Genomic DNA, 12,128 nt, shown 5'->3' with positions numbered 1-12,128 from the left:
CAAGGTTAGCCTTCCCTCATCTCATTTGTCACCTTTGTAATTCGGCTGGAATTGACATAGAGGAAGACATCCTCATTGATGAGGACAAGTCCATCACTAAGAAAAGGATGGAGCAAACAAGAGATCCCACTCATGGGCAAGAGCATGAGGAAATTCCTCATCATGAAATCTCTGAGATGCCTCAAGGGATGCATTTTCCTCCACAAAACTATTGGGAGCAAATCAACACCTCCCTAGGAGAATTAAGTTCCAATATGGGACAACTAAGGGTGGAGCACCAAGAGCATTCCATCCTCCTCCATGAAATTAGAGAAGACCAAAGAACCATGAGAGAGGAGCAACAAAGGCAAGGAAGAGACATTGAGGAGCTCAAGCACTCCATAAGATCTTCAAGAGGAAGAACAAGCCGCCATCACTAAGGTGGACCCGTTCTTTAATTTCCTTGTTCTTTATTTTCTGTTTTTCGAATTTTTATGCTTTATGTTTGTGTCTTACTACATGATCACTAGTGTCTAAGTGTCTATGCCTTAAAGCCATGAATATGAATCCATCACCTTTCTTAAATGAAAAAATATTTTTAATTGAAAAAGAAAAAGAAGTACATGAATTTCGAATTTTAAAACAGTTTAATTATTTTGATATGGTGGCAATAATTCTTGTCTTCTGAATGAATGCTTGAACAGTGCATATTTTTGAATTTGTTGTTTATGAATGTTAAAATTGTTGGCTCTTGAAAGAATGATGGAAAAAGGAGAAATGTTATTTGATGATCTGAAAAATCATAAAATTGATTCTTGAAGCAAGAAAAAGCAGTGAAAAGCTTGCAGAAAAAAATATATATGCGAAAAAAAAGAGAGAAAAAGCAAGCAGAAAAAGCCAATAGCCCTTAAAACCAAAAGGCAAGGGTAAAATAAAAAGGATCCAAGGCTTTGAGCATCAGTGGATAGGAGGGCCCACAAGAATAAAATCCTGGCCTAAGCGGCTAAACCAAGCTGTCCCTAACCATGTGCTTGTGACGTGAAGGTGTCAAGTGAAAACTTGAGACTAAGCGGTTAAAGTCGTGGTCCAAAGCAAAAAAAGAGTGTGCTTAAGAGCTCTGGACACTTCTAATTGGGGACTCTAGCAAAGCTGAGTCACAATTTGAAAAGGTTCACCCAGTTATGTGTCTGTGGTATTTATGTATCCGGTGGTAATACTGGAAAACAAAATGCTTAGGGTCACGGCCAAGACTCATAAAGTAGCTGTGTTCAAGAATCAACATACTTAACTAGGAGAATCAATAACACTATCTGGATTCTGAGTTCCTATAGAAGCCAATCATTCTGAACTTCAAAGGATAAAGTGAGATGCCAAAACTATTCAGAAGCAAAAAGATAAAAAGCCCCGCTCATCTAATTAATACTGATCTTCATAGATGTTTTTGGAATTCATTGTATATTCTCTTCTTTTTATCCTATTTGATTTTTAGTTGCTTGGGGACAAGCAACAATTTAAGTTTGGTGTTGTGATGAGTGGATAATTTATACGCTTTTTGGCATTATTTTTAGTATGTTCTTAGTGATGCACGGAAACTTGTCTCTCAACAGATTTCCCTCGGCAAATATACCGAATTGTCATCAAGTAAAAACTCATAATAGAGTGAGGTCGAATCCCACAGGGATTGATTGGTCAAGCAACATTAATTGGAGGAATGTTCTGGTTGAGCTAAGCAGAATTTGATATGAGAATTGCAGGAAATTAAATGGCGGGAAAGTAAATGGCAGAAAATGTAAATGCTGGAAATAAAGAGCTGAATATAAATGACGGAAAGTAAATTGTAGAATCTTAAATGGGGAATGGGGAATTTAGCATGAAAGTAAATGGCAGAAACTAAAGAGAATGGGTAAGATCATAAATGGGGAATTCATTGGGCTTAGGAGATGTTGCATTCTCCGGATCAAGTTCATTCTCATCTCTTCCTCAATCAATGCATTCATTGATCTCCTTGGCAATCTTAAGTGATTGAATTCCAATTCCTTGGTAACTCAATCTCTCAAATCTTGATCAATAGCCAATTCCTTGGTCTAATTGCTCATGAGAAGAGATGAGGTACGGTCACTGATTATACCACATGTATTTCCAAATCAAAGTATTGGGAGAATTATATGTCACCATATCTACCCAAACCCCAACTTGGTCCAACATGAGAAAGCATTTCTAGCATGATCTCTTCATTCCTCTTCCAAGGTTCAGAAGAGATCCAAGTATGAATAGTTTCTTTTCCAAGACAACTATCCAATTGGATGAAGATTGAAAGCTTTCAAGTAAAATCAAGAGAAAAGAAAGAAGAAGAATAATGAAAACTATTATTGATCCATCAAATTACAACAGAGCTCCCTAACCCAATGAAAGGGGTTTAGTTGTTCATGGCTCTAGGATTGGAAAGCAAAGATGGAGAGTACATTCTGAAGTAAAACTAGAAGTTGCAGAGAAAGTAAAATTATACAGAGAGTAGTCCTCTCAATCCCAAAAGCTCCTCTCTAGTTCAAAACTACCCCTATATATACTACTCTTCTGATCTTTCAGTTGGCTCTTCAAGTCTTGGATATGGGCCTTTGGATCTTGAGTTGAAGCAGTTTGGAATCTTCAGTGGGCTCAGCTTTACTTGCAGAGAAAGTGTGAAGTAGGCATGGACTTTGGCTAGGACGTTAGTGGCGTTAACATTAAGTGAAAATGTGGGTTCGAGAACATTAGTGACAATCACCTTTTGCACTAACGTTCCTAGCCCAAGATGAGTTACGTTAACTTCAACGTTAGTGGCACTAACGTGACCACTAACGTTGCCTCTTGATCCATCCCGAGCGTTATTGGCGTTTACCTTTGCCAATAACGTTGCCCTTGGCCCCTTCTTCCCTACGTTAGAGTTCACGTTAGTGTAGCTAACGTGACTCTTAACATGGGTATGCCTCAACTTCGAGAGCGTTAGTGACACTTACCTTTGTCACTAACGCTCCAAACACCCTTCTTCCCACGTTAGAGTTCACGTTACTTAGGTTAACGTGACTTCTAACGTGGTAGTGATAGCCATCTCCAATGTTAGTGACAAAGGTGAGTGTCACTAATGTTGGCTCATCATTCCTTTCCTCCACGTTAGCTTCCACGTTAATGCAATTAACGTGGCAACTAACATGGCTAATAGAGGCTTAGTCCAACGTTAGTGTCAAAGGTGAGTGTCACTAATGTTGGCTCTTCATTGCTTCTCCCACATTAGAGTTCACGTTAATGTAGTTAACGTGACTCTTAACGTGGCTAAGTGTGCCCCTATCCCCAACGTTAGTGGCATTCACTTTTACCACAAACGTTGGGGCTTTACTTTTCTTCCATGTGAGCTTCCACGTTAACGTAGTTAACGTGGACACTAACGTGGGCTATGATGGCTCACGAAAGCGTTATTGATGTTCACTTTTCTCGTTAACGTTGTAAGCTAGCCTCCTTTCCACGTTAATGGTCACGTTAGTTGGACTAACGTGGCTATTAACGTGGCATCTTCCTTGCTTCCTTTGTCCTGAAATCAAGCAAATAAAGTGAATCAAAGCTAGGTTCTAACCCATGAGATCATGCATCATTCAATTTATTATTCAATTCATGCATAATTCTCATGAAATCATATAAAATTCACAATGTTTGCTTGAATCAAGATGTAAATGATTATTTACCCAAAACTTGCTTATTTCCTAAGAAAGTGCATGAAACTACCCTAAAACCATAAAGAAAAGGTCAGGGAAACTGGCCAAAATGCCCTGGCATCACAACACCAAACTTAAAGCTTGCTTGTCCCTAAGCAAGTAATGGAACAAGAGAATGATGAATGAAATGACAAGAGAAATGAATCATTATTGTGGAAGTCATGTCCTTGGTTTTATGGGGTTTCATGCATAGCAACTTAGGTTCATTCCTTTATTGGCTTTTAGACCTTTATCATACCCTGGAATACTCACTTGATTGCACCCTTTGAGACTTTTATTTATTGATCCCTTTGTCTTTCCACGATTTATTACATCCTTAGGCTAAGTGTTCTGTGAGGGGGCGACTCTTTAAGATAAGCTTTCAGCCAACACTCCCGAACCAGTTGGTTCAAGGTTCTAGGTGTTGAAACACCCCTAAGGACTTACTCCCTCAAGTCTCTCTCCCCCATACATACACACCACAGGCACATGGTTTGTTATTTTCTTTCCTTGAAGCCTTGGTGTCCAGCACCTCTTTGGGTTACTAAATGTTCTGTAGCAAGGTTGCTCTTGATAGTGGATTTTCAGTTGATAATCCCGGGTTAGTTAACCCAAGTTACCAAGTGATGAAGCACTCCTAAGAACTTATTCATCCAAGCAGATCCTTGGTACAAGAGCACCACAGACATATCCCTCAAGATTCAAGCCCTTGGTGCCTAGCCTTATTTCTTATTACTTTTCTTTCTTTTTCAACTCTTATTGTTCTTTTCCTTTTCCTTATTAAGATCTTGTTATTTAGCTAGTCTCATGGGGTGTGTTTCAAGCATATGATTCAGGACAGATAGTTGCCTTCCTACCTTGTTGGTGAACCAACTTAGTTAAGTGATTACTACACCACAAATTTAAGGACTTACTCCACAACTTGAACATCACTCTAGTCTTTCATACCATCTCTTTTTATTGGGTTTAAAAGGACACACATACAATAAGCAAGATGCAGATGAAAACAGGTAACTTGAACCAGCACACATATGACAAAAGCAGGGAAAGCGATTATTAAATTATAGTGGTTTAAGCTAAAGAGTGACTATTAATCAGGGGCATATTCAGACTTCCAATTTTTAACATTTCCAAGCACAATGAATCAAGTCACAATACAACCTTTTGGTGGTGCTTTCTGTCTATCTCTTTGTTGTCATCATCCATAGCTTCTGCGTCCTTCTTCGCCTCCTTGGGTGGTGGTGCACTGTCTTTCCAGAAGGTTGATTGAATTCCTGCAAAGTTATTGGAAGTTGCTTGTTCCCCAAGCACTTGAGGGATAGTTAGCGTGCATGTATACTTATGATTTTCTGAACTTCATTTGGTGTGCGAACACCAAACTTAGTTCCTTGCCTAATGCACAGATTGAATACATGCAGAGAACCTCATGAGCTTTTATTAATAAACTGACTATAAGATAGAAACTAAACTATTGTTAAGTGGTTTCCCTGATTGGTTGGGGCTAGCAACTTGCCATTGAAGAGGTGTAATGTGATTCTAACTGAAATCCTTGGTGGAACACCAAACTTAGAATTACACATTCACTCTTGGATTGTTTTGGTGTGCAACACCAAACTTAGCTCCTCACAATACGGGGATTTACTTATACCCTTTATTGAGATGATCATGAAAAGAAAACTACCTTAGGTTGGGTTGCCTCCCAACGAAGCGCTCTTTTAGCGTCACTAGCTCGACAATTTCTCCATCAGTTGAGATGATATTTCATTTTGGGGCTTTCCCCCATGTTGCCCATGTAGTGCTTGAGCCTTTGTCCGTTCACAGTGAACGTCCTCCTTGAACTTTCCTCCATGATTTTTATGTGTCCATATGGCAAGACCTTTGTGACAAGAAAAGGTCCTGACCACCTTGACTTGAGTTTCCCAGGGAAAAGTCTTAATTTGGAGTTGTAGAGGAGCACTTGCTGTCCTTTCTCAAAGCTCCTGGGTGTCAGATGGAGGTCGTGCCTTCTCTTTTCCTTTTCTTTATAAATTTTGGCATTTTCATAGGCTTGAGATCTGAATTCCTCCATTTCCTGCAGCTGCAAGACCCTCTTTTCACCAGCAACAACGCTATCAAAATTTAGTAACTTGAGAGCCCAGAGGGCTTTGTGTTCCAACTCCAATGGTAAATGACAGGCCTTTCCATACACCAGTTGATATGGGGACATCCCGATTGGTGTTTTGAATGCCGTTCTGTATGCCCAAAGAGCATCATCCAGCTTTTTCGACCAATCCTTTCTTGATGCTCCTACAGTCTTTTCCAAGATCCTTTTTAGCTCTTTGTTAGATATCTCGGTTTGCCCACTGGTTTGGGGGTGGTAAGGTGTGGCAACCTTGTGTTTCACTCTGTATCGTAGGAGGAGAGCTTCTAGTGGTCTGTTACAAAAATGGCTCCCTCCATCACTGATGAGTGCTCGTAGGACTCCGAACCGGCTAAAGATGTTCTTTCTGAGGAAGTTCATGACCACTTTGTTGTCATTCGTTGGGGTTGCAATAGCCTCTACCCACTTGGAAACGTAATCCACTGCTACCAAGATGTACTTGTTTGAATATGAGGTTGGGAATGGTCCCATGAAATCGATTCCCCACACATCAAACAGTTCCAGTTCTAAGATAAAATTCTGTGGCATCTCTTTTCTTTTGGGTAGGTTTCCAGCTCTTTGACATTCATTGCAGTTCTTTACTAGTTCTTTGGCATCCTTGAATAGGGTGGGCCAAAAGAATCCGCTTTGTAACACCTTAGCCGCAGTTCTATCCCCTCCAAAATGGCCTCCATAGCACGAGCCGTGGCAGTTCCACAAGACCTCTCGTCCCTCTTCTTCCGAAACACATCTTCTTAGGATTCCATCTGAATACTTTTTAACGAGATATGGTTCATCCCAAACAAAATACTTTGCGTCGTTGATGAGCTTTCTTTTTTGATGTTTGTTGATTTCTGGAGGTAAAGCCCTTGTTGCCTTAAAATTGGCAATATCTGCAAACTAGGGTGCTCTGTGAATCGTCATCAACTGTTCATCTGGGAAGAACTCATTTACATTTGTATCATGTATTCCTCCTTTATCATGAGGGATTCTGGATAGGTGATCTGCTATCTTGTTCTCCACTCTTTTCTTGTCTCTGACTTCAATATTGAATTCCTACAACAATAAGATCCATCTTATTAGTCTTGGTTTTGATTCTTGCTTGGCAAATAAATATTTAAGTGCTGTGTGGTCTGTGAAGACAATCACTTTGGCACTAATGAGGTATGATCTAAACTTGTCAAATGCAAAAACTATTGCCAGCAACTCCTTTTCAGTAGTGGTATAGTTTCTTTGAGTATCATTGAGGACTTTGCTGGCATAGTATATCACATGGACCAAGTTATCTTTCCTCTGTCCTAACACTGCCCCAATTGCGAAATCAGATGCATCGCACATCAGTTCAAATGGTAAATTCCAATTAGGTGGGGAAATGATAGGGGCAGAGGATAGGCTCTTTTTCAAGTTTTCGAATGCTAGCATGCACTTTTCATCAAAGATAAATGGTGTATTAGATACAAGGAGATTGCTTAAAGGCTTGCCTATCTTTGAAAAATCTTTAATAAAACTTCTGTAAAAGCCAGCATGTCCTAGAAAACTCCTAATTGCCTTAACATCACTTGGTGGGGGTAATTTTTCAATGAGTTCCACTTTAGCTCTGTCCACCTCAATGCCTTGGTTAGAAACCTTATGGCGAAGAACTATTCCTCCTATCACCATAAAGTGACATTTCTCCCAGTTCAAAATCAAATTAGTCTCTTGACATATTTTCAATACCAGTGCCAGGTGATTTAGGCAATTAGGAAAGGAATCTCCGAATACTGAGAAGTCATCCATAAAGACTTCGATGAATTTTTCTATCATATCTGAGAAAATGGAGAGCATGCAGCGTTGGAAAGTTGCAGGCACATTGCATAGCCCAAATGGCATGCGCCTGTAGGCAAACACTCCATATGGGCAAGTGAAGGAGGTTTTCTCTTGGTCTCTTGGATCAACCACTATTTAGTTATATCTTGAATAACCATCGAGAAAACAGTAATATGCGTGTCCTACAAGTCTTTCCAGCATTTGATCCATGAAAAGAAGGGGAAAATGATCTTTTCGTGTAGCTTCATTGAGTTTTCTGTAGTCTATGCACATCCGCCATCCTGTGACGGTCCTTGTAGGGATAAGTTCGTTCTTCTCATTGGGGACTACAGTGATTCCTCCCTTTTTTGGGACAACTTGCACAGGGCTGACCCAAGGGCTGTCTGAGATCGGATAGATCACCCCTCCTTGCCACAATGGTGCACGAAATTGTGATGTCCAGGCTCAAACAATCCCTGGCAACGTGAGCAACTTGGTACGCGCAATCGCGATTACACTTTGATTATGTAAATTTAATGGCTCTTTCTTTCCCTGGCAATGGCGCCAAGAACATGGTGCCAATACCATGGTTCACAACTTCGATACAACTAACCAGCAAGTGCACTGGGTCGTCCAAGTAATACGTTACGTGAGTAAGGGTCGAATCCCACGGAGATTGTTGGTATGAAGCAAGCTATGGTCACCTTGCAAATCTCAGTTAGGCAGATACAAATTGATAATGGTGTTTTCGAATACTAAATAATAGAATAGGGATAGAAATACTTATGTAATTCATTGGTGAGAATTTCAGATAAGCGAATGGAGATGCTTTCGTTCCTCTGAACCTCTGCTTTCCTGCTATCTTCATCCAATCAGTCTTACTCCTTTCCATGGCTGGCTTTATGCAAGGGCATCACCGTTGTCAGTGGCTACATCCCCTCCTCTCAGTGAAAATATGCTCACATGCTCTGTCACAGCACAGCTAATCACCTGTCGGTTCTCGATCATGCTGGAATAGGATTCACCCTCCTTTTGCGTCTGTCACTAACGCCCAGCACTCGCGAGTTTGAAGCTCGTCACAGTCATTCAATCATTGAATCCTACTCGGAATACCACAGACAAGGTTTAGACTTTCCGGATTCTCTTGAATGCCGCCATCATTCTAGCTTACACCACGAAGATTCCGATTAAGAGATCTAAGAGATACTCATTCAATTCTAATGTAGAACGGAAGTGGTTGTCAGGCACGCGTTCATAGGGAATGATGATGATTGTCACGTTCATCACATTCAGGTTGAAGTGCGAATGAATATCTTAGAAGCGAAATAAGATGAATTGAATAGAAAACAGTAGTACTTTGCATTAATCTTTGAGGAACAGCAGAGCTCCACACCTTAATCTATGGAGTGTAGAAACTCTACCGTTAAAAATACATAAGTGAAGGTCCAGGCATGGCCGAGAGGCCAGCCCCTCTGATCTAAGAACCAGGCGTCCAAAGATGCCTAATACAATAGTAAAAGGTCCTATTTATAATAAACTAGCTACTAGGGTTTACATGAGTAAGTAATTGATGCATAAATCCACTTCCTGGGCCCACTTGGTGTGTGTTTGGGCTGAGCCTGAGTGTTGCACGTGTAGAGGTCCTTCTTGGAGTTGAACGCCAGCTTTTGTGCCAGTTTGGGCGTTCAACTCTGGTTTTGGCTCCTTTTCTGGCGCTGGACGCCAGATTTGGGTAGAAAACTGGCGTTGAACGCCGGTTTACATCATCTATTCTTGGCCAAACTATGGACTATTATATATTGCTGGAAAGCCCTGGATGTCTACTTTCCAACGCAATTGAAAGCGCGCCATTTCGAGTTCTGTAGCTCCAGAAAATCCACTTTGAGTGCAGGAAAGTCAGAATCCAACAGCATCAGCAGTCCTTCTTCAACCTCTGAATCTGATTTTTGCTCAAGTCCCTCAATTTCAGCCAGAAAATACCTGAAATCACAGAAAAACACACAAACTCATAGTAAAGTCCAGAAATGTGAATTTAACATAAAAACTAATGAAAACATCCCTAAAAGTAACTAGATCCTACTAAAAACATACTAAAAACAATGTCAAAAAGCGTATAAATTATCCGCTCATCACAACACCAAACTTAAATTGTTGCTTGTCCCCAAGCAACTGAAAATCAAATAGGATAAAAAGAAGAGAATATACTATAAATTCCAAACTATCAATGAAACATAGCTTCAATCATATGAGCGGGACTTATAGCTTTTTGCCTCTTGAATAGTTTTGGCATCTCGCTTTATCCATTGAGGTTCAGAATGATTGGCATCTATAGGAACTTCAGATTTCGAATAGTGTTATTGACTCTCCTAGTTCAGTATGATGATTCTTGAACACAGCTTCTTTATGAGTCTTGGCCGTGGCCCTAAGCACTTTGTTTTCCAGTATTACCACCAGATACATAAATGCCACAGACACATAATTGGGTGAACCTTTTCAGATTGTGACTCAGCTTTGCTAAAGTCTCCAATTAGAGGTGTCCAGGGTTCTTAAGCACACTCTTTTTTTTTTTTTGCTTTGGACCTTGACTTTAACCGCTCAGTCTCAAGTTTTCACTTGACACCTACACGCCACAAGCACATGGTTAGGGACAGCTTGGTTTAGCCGCTTAGACCAGGATTTTATTCCTTTAGGCCCTCCTATCCACTGATGCTCAAAGCCTTGGGATCCCTTTTTTTTTTTTTTTTTTTTTTTTTTTTTTTTTTACCCTTGCCTTTTGGTTTTAAGGGTTTTGGCTTTTTGCTCTTGCCTCTTGGTTTTAAGAGCTTTGGCTTTTTCTGCTTGCTTTTTCTTTCTATATAATTTTTTTTTTCGCCTATTTTTTTCTCTTTTTTTTTTCTGCAAGCTTTGTTCTTTGCTGCTTTTTCTTGCTTCAAGAATCATTTTTATGATTTTTCAGATTATCAAATAACATGTCTCCTTGTCATCATTCTTTCAAGAGCCAACATATTTAACATTCTTAAACAACAACTTCAAAAGACATATGCACTGTTCAAGCATACATTCAGAAAACAAGAAGCATTGTCACCACATCAATATAATTAAGCTAAGTTCAAGGATAAATTCGAAACTCATGTACTTCTTGTTCTTTTGAATTAAAACATTTTTCATTTAAGAGAGGTGATGGATTCATAGGACATTCATATCTTTAAGACAAAGTGACTAACTACTAATGATCATGTAGTGAAGACACAAATATAGATAAGCACATAACATAGAAAACTAAAAACAGAGAAAGCAAGAACAAGGAATGAATCCACCTTAGTGATGGTGGCGTTTCCTTCTTGAGGAACCAATGATGTCCTTGAGCTCTTCTATGTCTCTTCCTTGTCTTTGTTGCTCCTCCCTTATTGCTTTTTGATCTTCTCTTATTTCATGAAGCATGATGGAGTGCTCTTGATGTTCCACCCTTAGTTGTCCCATATTGGAACTCAATTCTCCTAGGGAGGTGTTGATTTGCTCCCAATAGTTTTGTGGAGGAAAGTGCATTTGAGGCATCTCTGGGATCTCATGGAAATGAGTTTCTTGCGCCTCTTGAGCTCCATGACTGGGCTCTCTTGCTTGCTCCATCTTTTTCTTAGTGATGGGCTTGTCCTCTTTGATGAGGATATTTCCCTCTATGTCAATCCCAGCCGAATTGCATAGGTGGCAGATGAGGTGAGGAAAGGCTAACCTTGCCATGGTGGAGGACTTGTCAGCCACCTTGTAGAGTTCTTGAGGTATGATCTCATGAACTTCCACCTCTTCTCCAATCATGATGCTATGGATCATGATGGCCCGGTCTATAGTAACTTCAGACCGGTTGCTAGTGGGAATGATTGAGCATTGAATAAACTCCAACTATCCTCTAGCCACAGGCTTGAGGTCCAATCTTCTTAGTTGAACCGGCTTGCCTTTGGAGTCAATCTTCCATTGAGCTCCTTCTACACATATGTCCATAAGGACTTGGTCCAACCTTTGATCAAAGTTGACTCTCCTTGTGTAGGGGCGTGCGTTCTCTTCCATGTATGGCAAGTTGAACGCCAACCTCACATTTTCCGGACTAAAATCTAAGTATTTCCCCCGAACCATTGTAACATAGTTCTTTGGATCCGGGTTCTTACTTTGATCATGGTTCTTGGTGATCCATGCATTGGCATAGAATTCTTGAACCATTAGGATGCCGACTTGTTGGATGGGATTTGTTAGAACTTCCCAACCTCTTCTTTGAATTTCATGTCGGATCTCCGGATACTCATTTCTTTTGAGTTTAAAAGGGACCTCAGGGATCACCTTCTTCTTGGCCACAACATCATAGAAGTGGTCTTGATGGGCTTTGGAGATGAACCTTTCCATCTCCCATGACTCGGATGTGGAAGCTTTTGTCTTCCCTTTCCCTCTTCTAGAGGATTCTCCGGTCTTGGGTGCCATCAATGGTAATGGAAAAACAAAAAAGCTATGCTTTTACCACACCAAACTTAGAA

The sequence above is a fragment of the Arachis ipaensis genome, chromosome B5 (assembly GCF_059453495.1).
Source record: "Arachis ipaensis isolate K30076 ecotype BB chromosome B5, ASM5945349v1, whole genome shotgun sequence".
Classification (NCBI taxonomy): Eukaryota; Viridiplantae; Streptophyta; class Magnoliopsida; order Fabales; family Fabaceae; genus Arachis; species Arachis ipaensis.
This window is presented reverse-complemented; position numbering follows the sequence as displayed.